The sequence below is a fragment of the Dromiciops gliroides genome, chromosome 2 (genome assembly GCF_019393635.1).
Source record: "Dromiciops gliroides isolate mDroGli1 chromosome 2, mDroGli1.pri, whole genome shotgun sequence".
NCBI lineage: Eukaryota > Metazoa > Chordata > Mammalia > Microbiotheria > Microbiotheriidae > Dromiciops > Dromiciops gliroides.
The window spans coordinates 506,948,677-506,961,937 of NC_057862.1; positions in this window are offsets into that span (position 1 = coordinate 506,948,677).

Sequence of the window (13,261 nt, forward strand, 5' to 3'; positions counted from 1 at the left end):
ATTCAGAACTATCAAGTTAAGGAAAAAATACTGCAAGTGCCTAAAAAGAACAATTCAAATATTTGGGAGCCACAATCAGGATTACACAGGACTTAGCAGCTGCAACATTAAAAAAAAAAAATCAGAGGTCTTGGAACATGATATCCCAGGAGGCAAAGGAGTTTGGACTACAAGAATCACTTACCTGGAACAAGGATAATACATCAAGGGGGGGAAATGGTCACTCAATGAAATAGAAAATGAAATAGAAGAATTTCAAGCTTTCATAAGGAGAATACCAGAATTAAACCAAAAACCTGATCTTCTATATCAATACCCAAGAGAAGCATAAACAGGTAAAAATGGGAAAAGAAAACATAAGGGATTCAATAATCTAAACTGTTACTATCCCTACATAGGAAGATGCTACCTATAATTCTTAAAAAATATATCAATAATAGTATAACTGGAAGGAATATAAACAGAGGGTATGAATATAAGGGAATTTGAGGGAATGATAAAAATAATTAAGGGACAAGAAAGAGAAGTATATTGTGTGCAGAAGGAAGGGAGAGGTAGAATGGGGTAAATTATTTCACATGAAAAGATGTGTAAAACCTATTATAATGGATGGAAAGATGGGAGAGTGGGTAATGGGCATCATTTCAACCTTACTCTCATCAGTATGGGCTGAAAGAGGAAATAATATACACAATCAGTTGAATATATATCTATCTTACCAAACAGGGAAGTAGGAGGGGAAGAGAATAAGTAAACATGGGAGGGAAGGGCAACTGACAGTGGGAGGGAAGATTGGTGAAGGTAGTAGACAGAAGCAAAACACTGGTGAGGAGGGAAAGGGTGAAAGGAGAGAGAGGACAAATAGGATATAGGGAAATACATAGTTAACAATCAACTGCAAATGTAAATGGAATGAACTCTCCCATAAAACAGAAGCAGAGTGGATTAAAAAAAAACAGAATCCCACAATATGCTGTTTATAAGAAAGACAGAGAGACACACACAGAATAAAGGTAAGGGGCAGGAGCAAAATCTATTATGCTTTGGATGAAGTTAAAAAAAGAAAGAGTAGCAATCCTGATCTAAGACAAATTTAAAGCAAAAATACACCTAATTAAAAGAGATAAGGAAAGAAAATACATCTTGTTAAAAGGTACCATAGACAATGAAGCACATCAAGTGATATAGCATCGAAATTTTTTTAAAATAATAAACATTTTTATTTAAAGTTTTGAGTTCCAAATTCTATCCCTCCTTCCTTTCCTTCCATCCCCCCTCACTGAGGTGGTAAGCAATCAGATATAGGTTATACATGTGCAATTATGTAAAACATTAACATATTAGTCATTTTGCATAAGAAGACTCAAATAATAGAAAAAGTGAAAGAAAGGCAGGGAGGCTGACAGACACAGAAAGAAAGAAAGAAAGAAAGAAAGAAAGAAAGAAAGAAAGAAAGAAAGAAAGAAAGAAAGAAAGAAAGAAAGAAAGAAAGAAAGAAAGAAAGAAAGAAAGAAAGAAAGAGTGAAAATAGCATGCTTTAGTCTCTGTTAAAATACTATCAGTTCTCTTTTTGGAGGCAGATAGTATAGCATTGAGATTCTTAAAGGAGAAGTTAAATGAATTATAGGAAGGAATAGAAAGCAAACTACTAGTGGGGGACCATAGCTGTCCCCTCCCGGAACTCAGTAAGTTCAACCAAAAAATAAACAAGGAAGAAACTAAATAGAATATTAGAATGGTTAGATATGACATTTGGAGAAAACTGAATGAGAACAGAAAGGAATCTTTTTCTTAACGGCACAGTGCACCTACACAAAAATTGATCATGTATTAGATATAAAAAGACAGAAATATTAAGTATATTATTTTCAGATCATAATGCAAAAAATTACATTCAAAATAGGGCAGTAGAAAGGTAGATTAAAAATTAATTGAAAAGGAAATAATCTAATCCTAAAGAATAGGTGGGTGAAAGAACAAATAACTTCATTAAAGAGAATAACAGCCATGAGACAACATACCAAAATTTATGGGATGCAGCCAAAGCAGTACTTAAGGGAAATTTTATTTCTCTAAATTCTTAATCAACAAAATAGAAAAAGAACAGATCAATGAATTGGACGTGCAACTAAAAAATCTCAAATAGGAACAAATTTTAAATCCCCAATTGAGCAACAAATTGGAAATACTGGAAATCAAAGGTGAGATTAATAAGATTGAAGGTAAAAAAAAAACAAACTATTGAGTTAATGAATCTAAGAGCTGGTTTTATGAAAAAAAATAAGTTTTAAAATGAAAGAATAAAACCAAATACCCAATATTAAAACTGAAAAGGGTAAAATCACTACTAATGAAGAAATTAAAGCAGTTATTAGGAAATATTTTGTCCAATTATGTGCCAATAAATATGACAAGCTGAAGGAAATCAGTGAATCTTCACAAAAATGTAAATTACCCAGATTAACAGTTTAGAAAATAGAATGTCTAAATAACCCTATCTTAGAAAATGAAAGTGAAGAAGTCATCAATGGACTCCCTAAGAAAAATCCCCAGAGCAAGATGGGTTCACAAGTGAATCCTACCAAGCATTTAAAGAACAATTAATTCCAATACTATATAAACAATTTGGAAAAATAGGCAGAGTGTTACCAAACTCCTTTTATGACACAAATATGGTGCTGATACTTAAAACAAGAAAATCTAAAACAGAGAAAGAAAATTATAGAACAATTTCCCTAATGAATATCTATGCAAATTTTGAAACAAAATATTAGCAAGGTGATTACAGAAATATTATCACAAAGATTATACACTATGAGCAGTTGGGATTTATACCAAAAATACAGGGTTGGTTCAAAATTAGGAAAACTATCAACATAATTGTCATTTATCATTAATATTATATATATATATGAGTAAGGAATTGACAATGTGGCAGTTAACATGAGCAGGAGAAAAGCCCCAGATCTATGCTGTCACTCAAAGAGACATCACATGGTCTCAAGGAATGTTCAGGAGACCTACAAAACCTACACTGTCCTAAGAGGAAGAGTGTGCACCAAGAGAGGAAGGTCCTGGCATAATCATGGATTTTATCCTCTTTTGATAGAGGGTCATTATACATTGTTCAAAGTTAATTGGTTAGCATCATTCAATTCCATTGGTTGACATGACTTGAGGGTGGTCTAAATTAAAAGGAACTCTATAGATGACATCAGAAAGAAGAATCTAAAAGACTCTCCTCAAGTTCCCAAAGTCCATTATCTAGGTGTTGTCCTTAAATGAGCCAGACAAAAGAGTCTATCTCCATTTCTTTTGTTCCCTTGGGTTCCTCCCAGGCAAGTCTGAACTTTCTGGCGGATTTGTATAAAGGGGAGGATTTGTATAAAGGACTGAAATTGATCTCTGGTTCCCCCCAAGAAATCCAATATTAATAATTATTTTCCCCCAAAACCAAAAGAAATCATATTATTATCTCAATAGATTCTGGAAAGGCTTTTTGACAAAATACAGCACCCATTCCTATTAAAAACAATAAAGAGAGGGCAGCTGGTTGGCCAGTGTTACAATAATAGATCATGCATTTCTTTTGCAAATTTGTAAGTTCTAATATAGTCCAGTCTCTTAGGATACACCCCAGAGGTGAACCTTTTAGAACACTCCCTTTTTCCCCATGGGTGTACCCAGATATCATCCTGTCTAAGGAGAATAGTCTGAACATGGTTCAGGTGTTAGGTTGAGCTTTCTCAAGGGAGGGAGATGCTGGCTGCCCATCTCATGGAAGAGCCGAGCCCTGGCAAGGGATGGACACACAAACACAAAAAGTCTTAACCAGAAACATGGAGTTCAAGGGTCTGAGTGTACTTCAGACATCTGGCTGAGCTTTTGGCAAGGAAGGGACACCCAGACTGCCTGTCGCTGAGGCATGCAAAAGCTGACCACCTCTACCTCTCTGTGACTCAAACATGAGTTGAGTCAGATAGGAGAGGGAGAAAAGAAACCCAAAAGGGAGGATCCTACCTCTGGGTTTTGTGTGCCAAGAGGAAAGAGGAATTTCCAGTACCCTGCAATATTGGGCACCATAACAGTTTTAATCTTCCTTGTCACCATAGTAACTTTCTATGGTAAGAATTTTTTCTCTTATTTGCTCATTTCTCAGGCTACTTCAAAATGGGTGCATGATTTAGACATAAAGAGGGGCACCATAAGCAAACCAGAAGAGTAAGGAATAGAATTCTATAAGGAAGGAAAGAAATTGTGACCAAAGAAGAGATAGAGAGCATTACAAAATATAAAATAGATAATTTTGATTATGTTAAAATAAAAAAGCTTTTGCACAAACAAAACCAATGAAACCAAGATGAGAAGGAAAACAGAACTTTGGGAGACAATATTTACAGCAAGCATCTCTGATAAAGGCCTCATTTCTTAAATATATAAAGAACTGAGTCAAATTTAAAAGAATATAAACCATTCCCCAATTGATAAATGGTCAAAGGATATGAAGACACAGTTTTCAGATGAAGTCAAAGCCATCTATAAGCATATGAAGAAGTGCTCTAAATCACTTTTGATCAGAGAAATGCAAATTAAAACAACTCTGAGTTACCACCTCATACCTATCAGATTGGCTAATATGACAAAAAATGGAAAATGATAAGTGTTGGAGAGGATGTGGGAAAATTAGGACACTAATGTACTATTGGTGGAGTTGTGAACTGATCCAACCATTCTGGAGAGCAGTTTGGAACTATGCCCAAAGGGTAACCAAACTATGCATATCCTTTGATCCAGCAATACCACTACTAGGTCTGTATAACAATCCTTTTCATAGTGGCAAAATATTAGAAATGGAGAGGATGCCCATCAATTGGGGAATGGCTAAGAAAAACTTTTATATAAATATGATAAAATACTATTTTGCAATAAGTAATGATGAACAGATTTGAGAAAAACCTAGAGAGATGTGTATGAACTAATGCAAAGTGAAATGAGCAGAACCAGGAAAACATTGTACACAGTATCCATAACATTGTATGATGACCAATTATGAATGACTTAGCTCTTCTCAGCAACACAATGATCCAAGACAAGTACAAAGGACTCATGAAGGAAAATGTTATCCACGTCCAGATAAAGAACTAATGGACTCAATGCAGATTGAAGCATCCTTTTTTCATTCACTTTATTCTTTTTCATGTTTTTTTTCCTTTGAACTCTTTCTTCTTTCATAACTGTGACTAACACTGAAATGTGTTTTACATGATAGCACATTTATAACCTATATCAAATTGCTTACCATTTTTTGAAGAAGGGAAGAAAGAAGAAAAATTTGGAACTCAAAATCTTGTAAAAATGAGTAGTAAAAATTGTCTTGACATGTAATTGGGGGAAAAATTTTTTAAAAAACTATTAAAAAAAGAAAGGGAACTCCCCTAACAAATGAAAATCAACAATGATTTCTGGACATTTAATGAGGAGGTGGGCTAAAAATCTTCAATTCTCCCTGCTGAGAATGTGGATTGATCATTAGATTCAAGGCATTGGACTAGGGGAAGCCATCTCCAATCAGACCTCTCTAGCTACTTTTCTCCTTCATGAGGTGGGTTTCTCTGAACTCTAAGGGAGGGACTAAGGGACATGGTATTCATCCTCCAGGCAAAGCCTCACACAGACTGTATTCTGTTTATACTCTATAAATAGAAATTAGCTCTCCCAGTTGGGTGGGGTCCAGCCTAAAGCTAATGAGACCATGCCTTAAGGGCTAGGAACAATCTCATCAGTCAGCCATGCCTTTCAGAAGCTGACTGATCTTTTCTGGTGCTGGGTTTTAATAGAAATAAAAAGAAAAGAGTGGATCAAAAATTTAATAATTAGTTATTAACATAATAGTATAATTAACTTTTCTCATACATAACAGTTAAAACAATCAACTTTGAATACAATTTAAACTATGATCAATACAGTGACCATTCATGATTCCAGAAGACTGGTGATGAAACATACTGTCCATTATACAGAGGTTATGGATTTAGGGTACAGAATGAGATGATAGCTAGATAGATAATATATATTATGTTTGTTATATATTGTATATAATGTTATATATTATTTATATCATGTATATTTATATGATATATTGATATATATTTCAGAATATATATTATATTATACAGTCATTGTAGGAGTTTGTTTTACATGAGTGCATATTTATTATGAGATTTTTTTCTCTTTTTTTAGTTTGGAATAGAAGAAGAAAATAGATTTCTATTCATTTAAAAAGTAGAGAGGTGGGGGTGATAAAGATGCAAAATGTTGCATACAAGTTTAGATGAGGTTACTGTATTATTCATTTTACTTAACTGGTTATTTTGACACAAAATATCTCTTGTGAAATGGGAGTAATCTATAAATGTTTATAATATAAAAACATATCAATAAAAAATGGGGAAAAACAGAATTGCAAGGAGCATTTATTCCAAACTTCTTATTCTACAGTTGTGGAAACCATTACCTATGGAGGGATATTGATTCACTCAAGTTTAAACACCAAGTAGATTATGGAGAATAGGAATTCAAACTCATGTATTCTGAGGGACTATCCAATGATTATTTGTTTGTTTGTTTGTTTGAAAGACTATGTCTTCCTATCTTGCCCAGGTCAGAAATACAGGGAGTAGTAATGGCCAGATCCCACTCTCATAGTTGAGGGATCTTTGACCTGTGTCATTGCTGATCAGAGCTTGTTCCCTCAGGCAACCTGATAGACCCCTGCTTCCTAGAGGGCTCACTGTTTTAATGTCAAACAATATGGACATGATTGGCATAGCCTCTAATGTCTCAGTACTCCTCAGTTCATGAGATCCATCAGCCTCAACTTCCTCAATAGTTGGGATTGTAGTCATGCACACTGGCCCAAAGGTTTTCTGCTCCACTGTTGCTGTCTTAAACACTGAGCAAGGAAACTGGTCATTAGAAACCAGAATATAATTCCTGAACTCTGTTTTCAATTTTTCTTCTGATCCAATCTAATCTAATAAACATTTATTAGGTACCCATAATGTGCCAGACATTTTGCTAAACCCTGGGGATAACATTTTGGGGGGGGGGTGTGAGGCAGTTGGGGTTAAGTGACTTGACCAGGATCACACAATCACACAGCTAGAAAGTATCAAGTGTCTGAGGCCAAATTTGAACTCAAGTCCTCCTGAATCCAGGGCTGGTGCTCTATCCACTGTGCCACCTAGCTGCCCCAGGGATAAAATTATTACAAAGAAAGTTAATCCCTGTCCTCAATGAAGACAACACACAAAAGGGGGCAGGAAAAATGGTGGGGAATGGTACAAAAGGGGATACTCAGCATAATACAGGACATCTTGTTCAGATCAATTGAAACCAGGCAGGGCAGCAGATGCAAGATATTCCCACATTTGATTTGACAGTTTGATTCCTTTCCTGTTCTCTGTAGACCTTGGATTGGTCATCCCAGTGAGTACCAGATTCCTACTGCATCACTCCAACACCTAGTGTTTGATTGTCCTTGTTACCCCTTGGGATTTATGTTCTGTAAGGGTTTGTTATCAGAATGAAAATCTACATCTTCCTTCATACAGGTCTCCCACACTTGACTCCACCTTCTCCAGTTACAATGATTTACTTATAAAATGTTCTTTCTAGCATTTTCCCTCTGAAATTTAACAGTAAAATATCTGTTTAAAAAAAAGGACACTTCTCACATATATGAAGTTCTGAGTTTAGAGTCCTGAGTTCAAACCCAGGCTCTTCTACTTAACACTCATGGGACTTCAGGCAACTCACTTAATCTCTCTCAGACTGTTTCCTCATTTGTAAAATGATGAGATTGTAACAAATAACTTCTGAGTACCCTTCCAGCTCTAGATTTAGAATTTTGAATCATTAAAGTAAATATAACCTTCTTAGAAGACTTAATAGATTGTCATTGGGAGATTACATGATAATCAGAAACACATGGGTATTTTGTGCAAATCATTTGCTTTCTCTGACACTCAGGCTCCTTACCTGTAAAATGGGGATGATACTACCTCCACCAATGGGGAAATTATCCCCAGTGGAGATAATACTAACTCCCACCCAGGCTTACTTGTGAGGCTCACATCACATACTGGATATGAAAATACTTTATAAATTTCAAAGCACTATATAAATAATTTGAGAATTGTTTCTCTGTCCTAAAAAAAAAAAAAGCAAAATAAGCCTCTAAATTCCTTGAAATTTTAACATATTACTCTGGTCAATACATCATACTAAAAAATTATTACTTTTTTTTCTGGGAAAATTAGTTTAATCTGCATTACTAACAACATCTTCTAAAGTGTAAACAATTAACAAAACAGTAAATCAAGTCCTGATTTATGGTGATTCTCAAATTCTGAGGTGTAAATATTCATGCTGAAACTTTATCCATATTAGCCATGTATCAACCCCCCCCCCACACACACACACAATTACACACAAGATAAATAATTGAAGTTTTTAAAAAAAGGAAGCTTCAGTCTGTACTCAGAGTTCATCAGTTCTCTCCCTGGAGGTGGATAGCCTTTTCTCATCCCCTCCAGCATTTGTCATTTCTCTTTTCTGTCTTGTTAGCCAATTTGATAGGTGTAAGGTATAATCTAATCTGTTTTAATTTGCATTTCTCTAATCAAGAGTGATTTAGGGGGGCAGCTAGGTGGTGCAGTAGATAAAGCACCTGCCCTGGATTCAGGAGGTCCTAAGTTCAAATCTGACCTCAGACACTTACTAGCTGTGTGACCCTGGGCAAGTCACTTAACCCTCACTGCCCCACCGGAAAGAAAAAAGAGTGAGTTAGAACACTTTTTTCCTGTGGCTTTGATTTTGATAACTTTGATTTCTTCTGATAGCTGCCTGCTCATATCCTTTGACCATTTATAAATTAGAGAATTGTTTGTATTTTTATAAACTTGGTTCGGTTCCCTATACATTTCAGAAATAAGGCCTTTATCAGAGAAATGCTGTACAATTTTTCTCCATTTCCTATTTTCCTTCTAATTTTAGCTGCATTAGTTTTGTTTGTGCAAAAGCTTTTTCATTTCATGTAATCAAAATTATCCATTATACTTCTCATGATTCTCAATATCTTATTTGATTATAAACTCTTCCCAGATATGTTAAAAAAAAAGTCACACCTTTTTTTGAGTGCAATAGAAGCCTTCACATAGAATTTAATATGTCTCTTCTAAGTATTAGACTATTTTAGAGAGGGATCACAGCTAAAAGCATCAATGCAGTCACTTTTATTACTCAGTAATTTACCTGATTAAAATCACTGCTTTTTTTTTTTTAAGTGACTCTATAAGATCTGATGAGAACATCAAAGCATTATGGGAGCAAGGAGTCTTGAGGGCTAATTCTGATTTTATCACCAATAGCCACCTGTATACCCTTGGGCAAGTCACTTGACAATTCATTCATTTGTCTATTCTTACAAAAACATGTATTAATTAGAATCACAGGATTTTAGAGTCAGATAGTACTCTAGAGATGATTGAATCTAGCCCCTTCATTTTATAGATGAGGAAACTGAGGCCAAAAGAGGACAGATAGCTGGTCTGAATTCTTTTAACATATAACTTTTTTTTTTTGCAGGACAATGAGGGTTAAGTGACTTGCCCAGGGTCACACAGCTAGTAAGTGTCAAGTGACTCAGGTCAAAAGTGAACTCAGGTCCTTCTGAATCCAGGGCTGGTGCTTTATCCACTGTGCCACCTAGCTACCCCAACATATAACTTTTAACATACTTTGAGAACCCAGTGTCACTTCCATGACACAACAAGCCATCAGGGCAGGTCTCTAGTGGAGAATCTAAGAAAATGTTTTTAAAGACACATTCATAAGGGTCCGACTCATTTATTAGTTTATAATAATTCTGATGGTCCATATATATCCTTAAAGATTACTTTCAGAAACATAAGGCATATTCATATTTAATCTTTCCATTCTGGGCAGGTTGATTTAATGATTGTCTCTTCTTTCAAACTTCTGTCTAGTAATTTTTCTTTGGGGTTCTCCTCTTGGATCTTCTAAAATATTTTTCAAATAAAAGCTACATGTACCAACAGACTTAGAAGAAAAAAACAAACAAATCCCTAAAGCTTATCATGAGTATGGCCAGTCAGCTTGTGTACTACTGTGTTTGTAGAATACAGACAAATATTAGGTTTAGGATTGCTCTCTCACTCTGCATCAGTTCATATGGGTTTTTTCAAAGTTTCTCAGAATTCTTCACATCTGTCCCCTTTTACAACCTAATAATTTGCTATTATATTCATATATAACAGGATGTTTCAACCACTGGATCATTCAGTCACCATTCCAATCAATTAGGGAGCTTTGGGGTCCAGACTAGGGAATATATGACCCATAGATGACACCATGTCCTTTATTTGCTTTAGATGCCATATCTATCCCATCACATGACAACTGGGGCTAGATGCCACAACTAGACAGGCTTGTGCCTGAGACCCCTTACTTTTCTTTCCTCGAGTAGGTGATCTTGAGTATGAATGATCTGAAGGCTTGTAAGCAGCAACATTATCATCTACCTGAGAAGTTGAAAGAACAGACTGGCCACAAGGGGAGCATCCACATGAGAGAAAGGTCACCAGAAAGAAAGTCAGTCTTGGCTCTTTGATCTGACAATGGGCAGAACAGAGGGGAAATATGAAATGCTTAATTAGCAGTATTCCATAATAAAAATTATCTCCATCATTTATATAGAATTTTAAGGTTTGCAAAACTCTTTACACACGTTGTCTCATTTGATTCCCACAATAACCTTAGGTAGGTAAGAGAAGATCTACTATTATTATTATTCCCATTGTGATGAGGAGGAAACTGAGACTGAGAGGTTAAGTGATTTGACCAGATAGTAAGTGTCTGAAGCAGGATTTGAACTTACTTCTTCCTGCCTCCAAGTTTAGTGATATTTCCACCTAACTACCCCTGATATTATGTTCTGACACCTATCAGCCTTCCAGTTATACATTCCATTACAGAATCCTATTTAAATTGTTCTGTTTATGTGTGCTCTTGTTCTGCTAGGTTTACCATTACTTTCTTAGTAAGAATAAATGATCTGTGATCTGTTTTATACCCACTTCATATTGTGCATTGGACATCCCTTTTTTCTTTTTCTTTATTTCATTCTCTTGGATTTTAGAGCTATAATTGCTATAATTAGCAACTTTTCCTAGAACTCTGGAGCAGGGATGATGGGCCAATGGGGGTGATAATAAGATCCCAGTTTCTTTGGTGAGAGATGAACCCAGGCAAACCATAATGGCTAGGTAAAAAATAGGGGTCACCAGCATCTGTGGCCACAGCTGAATGATGTCTCTATGTTTTATGTTAGACATACACTACAGTTTGTTAAACATCCCCAAAATGATATTTATGTCTAAGTCTTTGCTACAATTAAAAGTGTTGCTTATAAAATGTTGCTAGGTCTTAGTTGTACTAAAAATTTTACAAACATCTCAATATATTGGTCCATATGAGTCCTTACTTTCTTTGACCTCTTTGGGACAGATGGTTAATAGTAATACCATTGGGGTAAAGGGTATGAATAGTTAAATGACTTTTGGGAATATAGTTTCAAATTCTTTTCTAGAATGATTGGACCAATTCACCTGATGATTTGTTGTGGCTTCAGTGGAGGTTTATGCTTCAAAAAGCAGATGGCCTAGGTAACCTCTACTATCTCTTATAACTCTAAGATTCTCTGAGCCTTATCCAAGTTTGTATAGTTAATAATTGGAAGATATAGGATTCAAACCCAAATATTCCGACTCATAATCCAGGACTCTCCTGGCCTCAGTATCCTCTTCTACAAAATGAGAAAGCTGAAATAGAAGGGGTCTAAGATCCTCCTAGTTCTAAAATTTTGAGTCTATGAATTACCCATTCTCTTGATAAAATGATAATTACCCTAACATCATGTATATGAATTGCCTTATTCCGTCCACACCATTTTTGAATGCTGTTCAACTTCAATGATTATTGGTTTCACAATATTTTTTTTTCTTGGAATTGAGATACAGGAAAGGAAAAGAAAAACTGGGTTGCTTTGATATGCCTTCTAATCCTGTTGCCCCACCTGCTGTTTTAGTCTCCTTAGGGAAAAAGTACTCACTTGGAACCTTTTGAAGGTCAGGATGTTCCTGGCATTTTCAGTAAAGTAAGAAATAGCTTGGATCGTCAGATGCCTGGCATAGTTTTGCAATCATTTATTCAACCTTAGGAAAGAATGGAATTTTGCAAATACCTTTTGTGTATGTTTCATCTTGTGAATATCTACACTCTGACCCCATCCTTACTTTTATGAACAGATTTTTTTTCCTTTTCTGGTACTGAACCATAACAATTATAATGATAACATTTATATAGAGCTTTATACCTTTCAAAGTTGTGTTATATACATTATTTCATTTAATCCACTCAATAGTTATATGTAGATCCTAAGGGCTATTGTCATTATCACCATTTGCTAAATGGGAACAATGAAATACAGAACAAGTAAGTGATAAGTAGAGCAAAGACCACTTAACTGTGAAAGCCCTGACACCTAAATGTTTCTAGTGGCTCTGCCAGTAGGTATGTGCCATGAGAAAAATAATTTAACCTCTCTAGATCTCACCTGGCTTACCTATAAACTGAATCACAATGGAATATATTATGTCTAAGGTCCCTTCCAAGTCTAAAGCACTATGCCTTTCCCAAATCAAATTATTAGTTAGGTGCAGAACCAGGACTAGCACTCAGAGCTCCTAGTTCCTAATGGGGAAGTGGAAAGGGAACAAGTATCTATTAAGTGCCTATGACATACAAGGCAATGTACTAATGGGCTTTACAAATAACTAATTTGATTCTCACAATGGCACTGGGAAGTAGGTGCTACTACTATCCCCATTTTAAACTTGAGGAAACTGAGGCAGACAGAAATTAAGTGATAACCAGGATCACACAGCTAGGAACTAAGTCTAGACTTGAACTCAGATCTTCCTGACTCCAGTCCCAGTGCTATATCTACCCTGTCATCAACCTGCAGGGTTCTTTCTACTCCACTACAGATTATCCATATCTGAATATCATGTAAAAGTTGTTTGAAAACTTTTAGGACACAATTCTTTTTTTTTTTTTGAGAAACAGAAAGCAGAAGTTCCTAGGACTTAGGGTTAAACAAGGCCTGAGAAATAAAACT